This window comes from Echinops telfairi, unplaced genomic scaffold (genome assembly GCF_000313985.2).
Source record: "Echinops telfairi isolate 266 unplaced genomic scaffold, ASM31398v2 ScPeMD7_7469;HRSCAF=8507_1, whole genome shotgun sequence".
NCBI classification, from domain to species: domain Eukaryota; kingdom Metazoa; phylum Chordata; class Mammalia; order Afrosoricida; family Tenrecidae; genus Echinops; species Echinops telfairi.
This window is the reverse complement of record NW_022111373.1, coordinates 54369914-54384253: the sequence shown is the minus strand read 5'-3', so window position 1 is coordinate 54384253 and position 14340 is coordinate 54369914. Positions and strand designations below refer to the sequence as shown.

At 39.0% G+C, this 14340-nt stretch overlaps 1 long non-coding RNA gene and 1 other non-coding gene across 6 annotated transcripts in view; one reads left to right on the top strand and one right to left on the bottom strand.

Annotated features, from left to right (window-relative positions):
• Positions 1-14340, bottom strand: part of LOC123521134 — a 217531-nt gene that overhangs the window by 177555 nt on the left and 25636 nt on the right. For all 5 annotated transcript variants that reach the window (XR_006679611.1, XR_006679612.1, XR_006679610.1 and 2 more), the window contains 2 exons: positions 7727-7892; positions 5554-5655 (listed from right to left, as the gene is read on the bottom strand). This is a non-coding gene — a long non-coding RNA (uncharacterized LOC123521134). The remainder of the gene's footprint in view (positions 1-5553; positions 5656-7726; positions 7893-14340) is intronic.
• On the top strand, positions 6985-7090 carry LOC115873830. The gene has a single exon (XR_004048615.1). It is a non-coding gene; the product is annotated as a U6 spliceosomal RNA (small nuclear RNA).

The window sequence follows — 14340 nt, the reverse complement described above, 5'->3', positions numbered from 1 at the left end:
AAAATGAGGACCTGATGCCGGGGGCTTAAGTGGAGGGCAAATGTTTTGAGAATGATGAGGGCAATGAATGTACAAATGTGCTTTACACAATTGATGTATGGATGGATTGTGATAAGAGTTGTATGAGCCCCTAATAAAACGATTTTAAAAAGTGACATCCATACGAAGTCACAAAATCAAATGTTGTAGCAGATACATTTTAGTCTACCTTAATCAGTAGTACAAAAACGGTTTGAAGTATCCAGATGGTGGTTCAAGAGTGAAACTGCCCAGTCTACAGATGTATGGATCAAAGCCTCAATACATTAATGCAGTAGCATTATTAAAGTAGAACTCTGGTCAGAAGTTCTGAAGTAGTGGATAGTTTGAATCTCTGACTTCGGGCAAATGAATTGAACTCGTAGTCTCCTCATCTAAAAATCAGTAATTAATTTTGTTTAATCCCACATGATGGGTGTGAAGATATAATCAGATTCAGAAAGTACTTTAGCACAGAGATAAACATATTAATTATTCGATGTTATTGCTCTTTGTATTATATCTACAATAAAAATAATTCTAACCATAGATCAATTCACATTTGTGCATTAAATAATCTACCGATTTGCCTCATGATAATATCACAGAAATTTCCAAAATCTGGCCCCACTGAAAACACTTGGGGTAGACTCAATATGAAAATAATAATAATATTGAGATGATTCACCTAAAAAATATTACTTTCAAAAAAACTTTTAAAAAATTTGTCAAGTTACACTGAATACTTAATGTACAGCAAGGTAAAAGAATGTGCTGTCTTACTACAGAAATACTGAAACCATTTCTGGAAGAAGGGGAATTATACAATCAAATCTTTTCTCCAAATATAGTTCTACATTATTCTTTTTTAAATTCAAGGCCCCTTTCAAAAGCATTTAGTACAGATGGTGAGGCTGATTATAATCATGCAATGTCATGCACTTACAACAGAAAGATCTCCCTAAAGCAACGTTTTTCTTTTGACTTCAACTACCATCAGTTCTACCAGCTTTGACCTTGGGGGTTATTTACCCGCAGAAATATGTTTAAAAAATTAAATTAAAAAGAGGCCTAACAAGAATAGGACAGAATACTCTCCTTGACATACTAACTACGATGACTCAAATGAAACAACGAGAAGAAAGCAAAGCAGCATCTGTAAGTGTAGCAGTCGCTCATCTATATGCACTCATATCTATACCATGCTTCATGGCTAGATAAGACTGGGTCGAGTTAAAAGTGCAATCAGTATAGTGAAATGAAGTAACTAGTAGTAAATACACATTAAATTATATTGTCTACACTGCAAACTGCTATGTTGCTTGCGCTACCGAATCTAGAAAAAATTTAACTGATATAGTCATCCACTATATATTTGCAATATCAAGCCTGTGATGTATTAACCATGGCTACCCAATGCAAAGTGTAGAAAATTAAGAACTGAAGGCAGTGATCTGTCCAAAGGACTAACGAACCATGTGACCCCACAGTCTCCATTAGCTTGAGACTGCAATAACTAGATGGAGCCAGGAGACCAGAGTAAGTAGATGGTGCCAAGCTACCAATCATTACCAAGTGTTCTGATAGGCATCACAACTAAAAGTCCTGGAACAGAAGAAGAAAAATGCAGAACAAAATTCAAAATCATAAAGAAGGCCAGACTTGATGGTCTGATAGAGACTGGTGGATCCTCTGAAGTTTTGTCCCTTAGACAGCCTTCAAACTTGTGCCCTAATCTACTCCCAGAGTCTACCTTCAGTCAAACAATAGGCAAACCTACAAGATGAAGGCAGTGGTGAAAAACAAGCCTCCAGAAATTGACTGAGTACCAATCAAAATGTTCCAACAAATGGACTCAGTTCAGGGCATGCTCATTCAACCATGTCAAGAAATGTGCAACCCAGGGAATAAATGAGCCGGTCAGGGTGCAGTATAGCACCGATGAAACACACAACCTTCCTCTAGTTCTTTGGTGCTTCCTCCCCACTATCATGACCTCAATTCTACCTTACAAATCAGATTAGACCAGAGCATGAACACTGCTACAGACAAGAGCCCACAACACTGGGAATCCAGGATAGATAAACCCCTCAGGGCCAACAATGAGAATAGAGATATCTGGAGGATTCGGGGAGTGGGGGGAAAGGGGGAATCGATCACAAGGATCAACCTATAACCCTCCTCAGGGGGATGAACAATGGAAAAGTGGGTGAGGGGTGACAGAGGACAAGGTGAGATATGTAAATAATAATCTATAACTTATCAAGGGTGCATGAGGGAGGGCAGGGAGAGATGGGCAAGAAATGGGGAGCTGATATCAGGGGCTCAAGTGGGAAGTAAATGCTTTGAAAATGATGATGGCGGCATAGGTGCAAATGTGCTTGACAGACTGGATGAATGTATGGATTGTGAAAAGAGTTGTACGAGCCCCCAATAAAATGATTTTTTTTAAATGTGCTACCTGGCTAACCATCTAGAAGTAATCCATATTCAAGCTCATCAAAAAAAAAAAAAGGTGATCAAATACAATGTGGAAAATATTCAACAATATCATTAATATAACACTGTAAAATTTTACACAAGTGCAAAAAAAAGTTGCAGCAGTATGTCAACAGAGAACTGCCAGAATTGAAGCCAGATTCAAAAGATGACGAAGAACATGGAATATCATTGCTCATCTCAGATGAATCTTGGCTGAAATTAGAGAATACCAGAAATACATGTTTACCTGTATTTAATGGACTATGTAAAATGCTGAAAAGTAAGGCTGTTATTTTGAGGCCTAAAATACACCTATCCCAGTCATGGTGTTTTCAACGGCCTTATCTGCATATGAAAGTTGGACAGTGAAGAAGGAAGACCAAAGAAGAATTGATGCATTTGAATTATGGTTCTGGCAAAGAATATTGAAAGTACCATGGATTGCCAACAGAATAAACCATCTGTCTTGGAAGTACAGCCAGAATTGTCTGTAGAAGCAAGATGGTAAGACTCTGTCTTACATACCTTGGAAATGCCATCAGGAGAGCCCAGTCCCTGGAAAAGGACATCATGATTGTTAAAAGGGAAGGGCAGCGAAAAAAGAGGAAGGCCTGCGACGATATGGAGTGACACAGCGGCTGCAACAACGCGCTTGGACACAACAACAAAGGTGAGGCTGGCACAGGACCAGGCGGTGTTGTGTTCTGTGGCACATAGGGTTGCTATGAATCAGAACTGGCCCTACAGCACTTAACAGCCTACCGATGCAGAGGCATTCAATAGAGTTGATCCTAAGAAAATGTGGATAATATTGTGAAAAATGGGAATTTCAGAATACTTCAGTGTACTCATGTGGAACCTATACATAGACCAAAAGCACTCATTTAAACAGATATAAAACAACAAACTCGCCGACATCAAGTGGATGCTGACTCAGAAGGACCCTGTGAGTTTCCAAAACTGTAACTCTTTATGGAAGTAGAAAACCCTGTCTTTCTCCTGGTTTAAACAGATCAATGATTAAAATCAGGAAAGGTATGCATCAGGGATGAATCCTTCTGCCTTTGTATTCAACCTGAATGTCGAGCAAATAATCTCAGAAGCTGGACTATACAAAGAAGAATTCCGTATTAAGACTGGAGGGAGGCTCTTTAACAACCTACAACATGCTGACGACACAACTTTGCTCGCTGAAAGTCAAGAAGACTTAAAGAACTTACTGATGAAGATCAAACATTAGAGTCTTCAATATGAATTACACCCGAGCACAAAGAAAACATAAACTCTCACAACTGGATCAATACGCAACATCACTGCAAATGGAGGAAAGATTAGAGTAGTCAAGGATTTCATTTTGCTCGAATCCACAATCAAAGCCCATGTTATCAGAGTTAGGAAATCAAACGGTAAATTGCAATGGGCAAATGTATTGCAAAAGACTTCTTTAAAGTGTTAACACGCAAAGATACCACTTTGAACAATAAGGTGTCCCTGACCAAAGCCATGGTATTTTCAATTACCTTATATGCATGTGAAACCTGATCAACTAATTAGGAAAACTAAAGAAGAATTGATGCCTCTGAATTATGCTGTCGGTGAAGAATATTAAATATACCGTAGAATGGCAGAAGAATGAAAACTATCTCTTGGAAGAAGTACAGCCAGAATCCTTCATAGAAGCAAGGATGATCAGATTTCCTCTCACATACTTTGGATATGTTCTCAGGGAAGACCATTCCTTGAAGGAAGTACATCATGCTTGGTAAAGTAGAGAGGGGCAGCGAAAAAGAGGAAGGCCTTCAACAAGACAGATTGTCATAGTAGTCCAACAATGGACTCAAACATAGCAATGATTGTGAAGATAGCACAGGAATGGGCAGTGTTTCATATTCTGTTGCACTTACAGGTCTGAGTCAGAACCAACCTAACAACAATATAGTGAAAAATAGCACACACGTGAAACACGTTTCTCAGAACAATCACCCGACAGCACTAAAAGGACAGCATTTAAACAAAGTTCAGAGGGCACAGGGGTCAGGAAAGATGGGTCAGCAAACAGAAATGGAGAGCCCAGGAGGAAGCAGAAAGACTGGAGTTACACCGAGGGGATTACAATCAATGTCACAAAACATGTATCAATTGTAGAATGGGTAACTCCTTTGCTGTGTAAACCTTCACACAAACCAGAATAAAATGTTAAATAAAAAATGACCACCAGTTGACGGACCAAATGATTAACTGACACACTACCGTTGTCCTGAAATTTCTTAAAGCCAGTAATATATTTTAAAATAAGCATACAATATACCTGATTCTATTGTAACCAATATCCATTCAATAAGCACCATGATTATAATTATAAGGTAGCTACCATATGTTATATGAAAATGAGAGAGGAGGCAAGAGAGAAATATGATAAACTATTTTTAGGTATATAACTTCATGTGGCTTATTAGTCATAGCATGTTCTATAAAATAGGACACTATGTAATTTGGACATTATGCAATCATCATATTATATTCAGGCAATCTCCAGATCATGGAAGAGTTCTGTTCATAAGTCTGTCTAATGTCATATCTAAATTCAGTTGGCCAAATATTTTGCTTAGTGTATAGCATATCATACCAAAAAAATTAAAGAAATACTTCCAGAGATGTTTGAACATATTTAACATAGTGATACAGGTATAATTTTTTTATATGCATGGCAAAGTAGCACACATTTGTCATTACAAACCATTGAGTATGATTCTCAAAATTTTAATGTAACAGGCCTTCGAGAGCTTAGAACCACAGTCATGAGTCTGGTCTGACACTGCCCAAGCAGGCGGTACGCAGCCTATGGTCACCTGCATTGGTTTTCCTGTTACGGGGCTTCCTGTGCTATCCTTTGGTAACAACAGTGCTTCCTCGGGTAAGGACGCACTACAGTTCAACATATGGTTTCCAGAAATGTCTTAGAAGACAAACTTTAAGCCAAATGGTTGGCTGATGATACTGTAACATAAAATAATAATAGTATGATCTCTCATGTATGAAGTGACACAGACTCACCATCGGTAGACATAAGCTTCAAGTTATTTTCCACAGGGGCAATGAACTTGCTGATCTAGTCAATTCTCTTTCCAAAGTTCTCTGGTGAACAATATCTTAAACCTGCAAGATGAGGTTACCAGTGGTTACAAAAAGTAACAAAACAAAATGATGACAATAACAGTGAAACATGTGCCGCTGGTCTCACTACTAAGTTCTGATAAACTAAAATTAAATGTCAAAATGAGATAAAAAATACTATCTAGTATAATACAAAATTATATACATTCATTGTATTCAACACAAGCGGCTTCAGAAAGTTCATGTAAAAATGAAGTTTAAAAAATAATGGAATTTTTCCACAAACTTTTTTAAGCCACCACATATGTATCCTAAAGTAAAAATAACAGACCCTGAGCTGTATCTGTAACTGAAAATGTCCACTGCTGCCTTAACTAAAACAAAATCTTTCTGACACGTAGAATCAGAAGTATACAATGATAGTGCTCAAAACATGAAAGCACGCCAACTTTACATCCCTCATCGCCAGTAGCAATAACTGAGCAAATTACAGAATATTCTTGTTAATGTTAGCAATATTCTCAATAGCATTAAATTCAGTATGACTAAATCCAAAATTACTTTGACATTTCACAGAATTCTGAAAAATAATTCCACTTCTTATAAAGAAAAAACCTCTTTAGTTACTAGCTACACTGCTCATTCTCAGTAATACAGAGATTTTGTAATAAAATATTTCCACAGCCTCCTGATATAGAATGTTATCAATTGTCAGTTGAATCTCCCTCATAAGAGTTGAAGAGCTAGTTAAATATTATTAGAGGTTATAGCTTACAAGTCAAATGAATGCTACATGGTTCTTTACTATTTCGAGAAATAAGAAAGTAGATTACCAACTGTTAAAAATCAGTACGAGACTAGGCTTCCTTCCCACCACTATCATGACCTCAATTCTGCCTTACAAATCAGATTAGACCAGAGCATGCACACTGCTACAGATAAGAGCCCACAACACAGGGAATCCAGGATAGATAAACCCCTCAGAGCCAACAATGAGGGTAGAGATACCAGGAAGATTAGGGGAAGGTGGAGGGAGAAAAGGGGCATGGATCACAACGATCAATCTATAACCCCTCCCAGAGGGACGAACTATGGAAAAGTGGGTGAGGGGTGACATAGGACTATGTCAGATATGAAAATAATAATCTATAACTTATCAAGGATGCATAAGGGAGGGAGGGAGGGAGGGAGGGAGGGGCAAGAATGGGGAGCTGCTATCAGGGGCTCAAGTGGGAAGAGAATGCTTTGAAAATGATGATGGCAGCATATGTGCAAATGTGCTTGACACACAGGATGAATGTATGGATTGTGATAGGAGATGTAAGAGCTCCCAGTAAAAGTATTTAATTTAAAATAATAATAATGATTCCTGTGCTCGCTCCAGCAGCACATATCCTAAAATTGGAATGATACAAGAAGATTAGCAAGGCCCCTATGCAAGGATGACACGCAAATTCATGAAGCTTTCCAAATTTAAAAAATAGTAATAATAATGATTCCTGAGGGGTGGTAGGGTAGGAGAGGGACAGGATAAAGGGGAGCTGATATCAAAGAGTTCAAGAAGAAAGTAAATGTTTTCAAAATGATGTGGCAGCAATTGTACAACTATGCTTGATCTAATTGAATTATGGATTGTTATAATATCTGTAAGAGCTCCCTAAACAAAACAAATGTTCTTAAATCACTAAGAGGCAATTCAAAACTAGATCTACCTCAAGGAAAGCCACAATGCTAAACAGCTATGAAAAGCAAGGCACTATTTAGGGATTTTGTAAACAAGTATAAAAATAAAAAGCCATATTGCACAGTCTCAAGGAAATATAATATCAGTATTATTGAAACATTTCACTGCTAACCACATTCTGTTCTACCCTGCTGTATGCAATAACAAACAGCTAAATTCTAAGCCAGATGCTCTGCTAGAACAGGAAGAGTGAAATGGAAAGTGCAGCATCACACCAGAACATGGAAACTACCATGGTGATGAGGCTTTGGGACTCCTCTTGCAGGTAGAGAGATAAGGAAAGTCAGTAGGAATGTTGAAAACCTCTGCTATAACCGTGATGTAGGACCACTGGCACCTGTAAACAAATAGATTTTGTTAACTACTTACACCTTAATCCTGCTCTTCAGTTTCAATGGTTCATTCGGGTATGTTGTCCTAAGAACTCTTTAGGACAGTCCACCTCACCAAGACTGAGAGTCTTCCACCAGGCTGTGAATTCCTAAAGGTCCTCTCCATTTTGGTGTCTCATTCCAGCAATGCACACGAGAGGCCCCTACAAATTATAAAAGCGTAATAAATGCCTAACCAACTGAATTGAACTAGCCCCCGCACCTTTGTTATGTACTTTAATCATCTATCACACCCAAAAATTTCATTAATTCTAACTACTGCCAGCAAACAGAACATGGGAATACCGCACAGCTTAAAATCAGAAAGGTGTGCAATAGGGTTGTATCAGCTCACCATACTTATTCAAGCTGTATACTAAACTAAGACTCAGAAGCTGGATTAAATGAAGAAGACTGTGGCTTCAGGATTGGAGGAAGGCTTTTTAACAACCTGCAGTATACAGCTAACACAACCTCTCTTGCGAAAGTGAGTAGGATTTACAGCACTTGCTGATAAAGATGAAGGATTGCAGCAGACAGACCAAAATCCTCACAACTTGAACAATAGGTAACATCATGAAAAACGGAAAAAATATTGAAGTTGTCAAGGATTTTGTCTTGCTTGGACTCACAATCAATGCTCATGGAAGCAGCAGTCAAGGCATCAAAAGACATCATTTGCATTAGGTAAGGTTTGTGCACAGGACCTCTTTACAGAGTATTGGAAGGCAAGGATGTTACTGTGAGAACTAAGATGCACCTGACCCAAACCATGGTGTTTGCAGTTGCCTCTTATGAATGTGAAGGCTGAACACTGACAAGGAAAACCAAAGAAGAATCAATGCATTTATGGTGCTGGATAAGAACACTGAAAGTACCATGGGCCGACACATGGGTGGATGTATGGATTGTGATAAGAGTTGTATGAGCCCCCAGTAAAATGATTAATTTTTTTTTTAAACCGAAAGTACCAAAGATTACCTAAACGCCAAACAGATCTGTCTTAGAAGAAGTACAACAGGGTGCTCCTCAGAGGCAAAGATGGTGAGACTTCATGTTACATACTTAGGACAGGTGGTCAGAAGAGAGCAGATCCTGGAAGGACGTCATGCTTAGTAAAGTAAAAGGACAGCAGAAAAGAAGACCCTTACAAAATGGATTAGTGACACCCTGGCTACCACAATGGGCGTTGGCACAGGAACAAATGTGAGGATGGCACAGCACCAGGCAGTGTTTTGTTCTCTCGTGCATAAGGTTGTTCTGTTGTGCTTCGAGTTGGAATTGACTCAATGGCATCTAACAACTACAGCCAGCAGTAGATAAAAATAAGATTATTTATGTTACTATTCCTTCAAAATAATTTGCTCATACACATCTTGAGAACCATGGATATTAATTTGAATACTCTATCTGCTGTTAAATAATTCAGCTTTATGAAAATGAAAAATGGTATAATCGGTTCTATAACATGTTTAGTAGAAGGTGCCACAGATACTAACAGGAAAACTTGGCTAAGAATAAAGGCTTCAAGGAGGAAATGTCATGGGAGATGAGTACTAAGGACTGAGTATCGGCGGGACAAATGGAGAAAGGCATTCTTGAGATAGGAACGCATTCCCATTGCCATCAAGTGGCTTCTGACTCACAGTGACCCTACAGAGTTTCTGAGGCTGCAAGTCTTTAAAGAAGTAGACAGCCTCAACTTCCTCTCAAGGAATGGTTGTTGGGCTTGAGCCACCGACCTTTTGATTAGCAGTCCACTGCTTACCTGACAACGCCACGAGGCCTCCTTTTAAGATCTTAACAGGAGTATGAAAATGGGAGGGAAGGGAAAGACTGAAGGCAAAGGCCAGATTATATAAGAGATAAGGTGGGCTTGAATCACGGTCAATGGAATTATGATGACCCAGTTCTTCACCAGTGACAATTACATCTGTTGCCAAATTCAAATATGTACTTACAGAATGTTAAGGACTCTGTTTTAGAAAACTGTCTAGGTGATAAAATCTCAATTAAAAAGGTATGGCAAGAACTTGACAGAAATCATATCACGATGCCAAAAATATGAGTAATGACCGGTTCCAGGCAATAGGCTATAGCTTAAAAAAAACAAAACTATCATAGTGTTGATAACAAATCTATATAGAGTTTCCAAAGCTGTAAACTGTTGTGGGAGCAGGTGGCCTTATTTTTCTTCAAAGAGTAACTTCAGGGTTTAAACTACCAACCTTGTGATTAGCAGCCCAACATCTAGGTCACGGTGCAGGATCCCAGCAGGGCTAGAAGCAGTGCTGGGCTTCAGCTGGCTTACAGCAGTTTTACAGACCGATTGCTAAGTTTTTGCAGAGTTTGTTGAGGCACTTGTAAAAATGACACTGTACTCAGGGTTCTTTTTTTTTTAATCATTTTATTAGGGGCTCATACAACTCTTATCACAATCCATACATACATCAATTGTATAAAGCACATTTGTACATTCATTGCCCTCATCATTCTCAAAACATTTGCTCTCCACTTAAACCCCTGACATCAGCTCAGTTTTCCCCTCCCTCCATGCTCCCCCCTCCCTCCTGAACCCTTGATAATTTATATATTATAATTTTGTCATATCTTGCCCTGTCCGACATCTCCTTTCACCCACTTTTCTGTTGTCCATCCCCCCAGGGAGGAGGTCACATGCAGATCCTTGTAATCGGTTCCCTTTCCAACTCACCCTCCCTTTACCCTCCCAGTATCGCCACTCACACCACTGGTCCTGAAGGGATCATCCAGCCTGGATTTCCTATGTTTCCAGTTCCTATCTGTACCAGTGTATATCCTCTTGCCTAGCCAGACTTGCAGGGAAGAATTGGGATCATGATGGGGTGAGGGGGGAAGCATTTAGGAAGTAAAGTTGTATTCTTCATTGTTGCTACATCTCCCCTGAATGGCTCATCTCCTCCCTGAGACCCTTCTGTAAGGGGATGTCCAGTGGCCTACAGACGGGCTTTGGGTCTCCATTCAGCACTCCCCCCTTCATTCACTATGGTAAGATTTTTTGTTCTGATGATGCCTGATACCTGATCCATTCGACACCTCGTGATCGCACAGGCTGGTATGCTTCTCCCATATGGGCTTTGTTGCTTCTGAGCTAGATGGCCGCTTTTTTACCTTTAAGCCTTTAAGACCCCAGACGCTATATCTTTTGATAGCCGGGCACCATCAGTTTTCTTCGCCACATTTGCTTATACACCTATTTGTCTTCAGCGATCGTATCATGGAGGTGAGCACACAATGATAATTTTTTGTTCTTTGATGTCAGGGTTCTCTTTTTAAGGTGGGCAGCTGGGCAGCCACCTAACATAAAAATCACAAATTTATATTCCTTACTCTTTTTTAATGTTCTTCTGTGAAACAGCACATTCTACGCATCTGTAGTAATGTTCACTCTGTCCAAAAACAAAAACAAAACTCACTGCCATTGAGTGAGTGCCAGCTCACGGCAACCCTACAGCACAGAACAGAACTGCCCAGGAGTTCCCAAGATTGTCACTGTTTGTGGAAACAGTAGGCCCCTTCCTGTGGAGCTGCCGGTGTTTTCAGACTGCTGCCCTTGCAGCTCCCAACCCAACCTGTACCCACCAGGCCTCCTTTCATGCCATCTATACTACAGGTATAAAAAAATTAGACAAAACTATGCTTGCAAAATTTATTTGTTCACTTCATAAAACTCATTATACTTCTGATGAAATGCTACAATTTGTTACTTCAGTAAGTAAACATAAAAATGTAAAGAGGAAAAGAGCCAAACAGCCGGAGGGTGACACGCTGTCATTCCTTTCAGCTTTGTGCTATGTCCCAAATTCCCATGAAATATTATGAGTAAACTTATGCAAATCCTGAAAGTATTCAAAGACCTAAAATATTGCCTGAACAACTGCTGTAAGTTTGGCAGAAGCAGAAAGGGGTTTTTCAAAGATGAACATAATATGTTCAGAGAAGAGAAGTCGCCTGTTTCTAATGTATCAAACGCAATGACTATAGTCTAATTGGCCTACCGCTACAGGAATGAGATCCTACTCTGACAGAGAAAAGATGGTTAAGGATAAATGACACAGCCAATGATGCTCGGATAAAAGCAAAGAATATTGTGAGGATGCCACTCAAGAATATGGACATACCTTAAGTGACAGTTTTATTGGTTTTTGTCAGGTATTATTTAATATTTTTTCATTAATCTTTTAAAACTCATTCATAGAGCAAAATCTGGTTTTGTGTGCCTTTTAATTGTCTTATTTAAATAATAATGGTATGAAATAATAAACTACTTTTTGGTATATCTTTTTTTATACTTAAAAAAGCCAATAGGACAGCAAACTGGTTGTTACATTATTTGAATCCCACCACTGGCTAGAAGTCATGTTATTTTTCTTGCTACTGATGTACTCCAATTTTTCTAATAATAAAGATTAAAAATTAATCCTAGAGAAATTTCCAGTAGCCTCAAAGCTAAAAGTGGCATTAACTCTAAAGAGCCAAAGCCAGGATTACTTGACAATAAGCTGGCCCTGAAGTGCCCTTCACCACCACAGTCCACTAGGGATGAAATACTACATCGGTACTACACCCATATCCTTCCTGATTCTCTGACATCCTCTTATTGACAATGCCTGTCGAAACCCAACTTCATCATGGCACCAGCTGCAATGATCTCTCTTACACATTATCAGTACTATATTATCTACCCAACACATTTGACATCCAATCATATTTCATGGAAATTATTCTGAATAAATCTCATTCTTCCTACAATTGTTTATAAGGACAGACGATGTGCACAACAGTACTATTCCCAAAAGTATATAAAGATATGACACCTTTATGGACATATGTACATATAATTTATACCATTATTTTGATAAACTAAGCTTATGTGTGCAACCACTACTAAAAGGTTTTCATATAATTTCAGAAACATTGTCGACTAAAGGTAACTTCAAATTTTTTCCCCAAAAGGTCACTACATACAAAATCATTCTAAGATTATAAATCAGAAATAATAAAATTCTCTTGCTACTTATGTTCCAACCTGTTAGCAAAGATGCTATTAAATAGATGAACCAGTCTAGTGCTAAAATGTTCTCAGGGTAGATAAGATTCATTCTTGATTCTATATAGTACCATTTACACATGCAACATGATGTAATCAAACACTGGAGAACTCATAATCCTCAAGATAGCAGGACTTAACCATAACATGAGGATTTTCCTTTGTTTTCTAAGAGTTGTGCAATGCATTTAATCAAAATGATATAATAATATAGTCAAAAGGTAGTATACAGAGTTGCTTGATGAAGGGCAACGAAATCCACATAAAGCAGTGGTTCTCGACCTTCCTAATACCATCACCCTTTCATACAGTTCCTCATGTGGTGGGGACCCCCAACCATAAAATTATTTTTGTTGCTACTTCATAACTGGAATTTTGCTACTGTTATGAATCATGATATAAATGTCTGATATGCAGGATGAATTTTCATTGTTATAAATTAAATGTAATTAAAGTACAGTGATTAATCACAAAACAATATGTAATTATATATTGTTGTATATTCGTATTTTCCAATGGCCTTAAGTGACCCCTGTGAAAGGGTCGTTTGACTCCCAAAGGAGTCACAACCCACAGGTTGAGAACGGCTGACATAGACTAAGATGGGGGTTTGGAGCAACAAATACTTTCTTGGTTACTTGCTACGTGAATTAAGAAAATTACTTAACCACCTTTGAGGCTCAAATTCTTCATCAATAAAATGGCAACTTTATATTGTACATAATTTTTTAAGTTCCCACAGAATAGACTGCAACTCGCTCTGGGAAAGGGACTTGTCTAATCAGAGCACACGGGAGCAAATGAAGGGGGAGGAAGAGAGAGTTGAGCACATCCTGGCCCACCAAGCATTGAGGACAATATTTCCGCTCAGAAGAGCCAATCCACAGAGAAGACCAGATGGCCGGCCCCATGCGACATCCCTCACTGACCCATAGCCCTACAAGGGACAACACTGGAGACACAGTGTGGGAATTCCACCTGATCTGATCTCACCACACTGAGGCAAAACACTAAGGGTGTACAACAGAACAGCAAGGGAACAGAGCAACAAAGTCCGTAGGGAATACCAAAAGTAGACTTTGGGGCCAGGGCTTGGCGCCCAACAGACTCGACTAGAAAACACTCCTAAAGGCCAACAAATAGTCCTTGAACTAAGTACAAGCTTTTCCTTCTTGTTGTGTTTTTCGTTTTTTTGTCATTGGTTTGTTGTTGTTGTTGTTTTATTTGGTTGCTTGGTTTTGTCCTGTTTTGTTTTTGTGCATGTTATTATCTCTGCAAGTCTGTCTAAATAAGACAGGCTGGATGAACATTCTGGAGGAGAAAACAATGGGACCGACAGTTCTGGAGGACATGGGAGAGGGGGTCGTGGGGGGAAAGGTAGTGGTGTTAACAAAACCAGGGACAAGGGAACAACAAGTGAACCAAATCAGTGGTGAGGAGGGTGTAGGAGACCTGGTAGGGCATGATCAAGGGTAATATAACCAATAGGAATTACTGAAACCCAAATGAAGAGTGAGCATGAT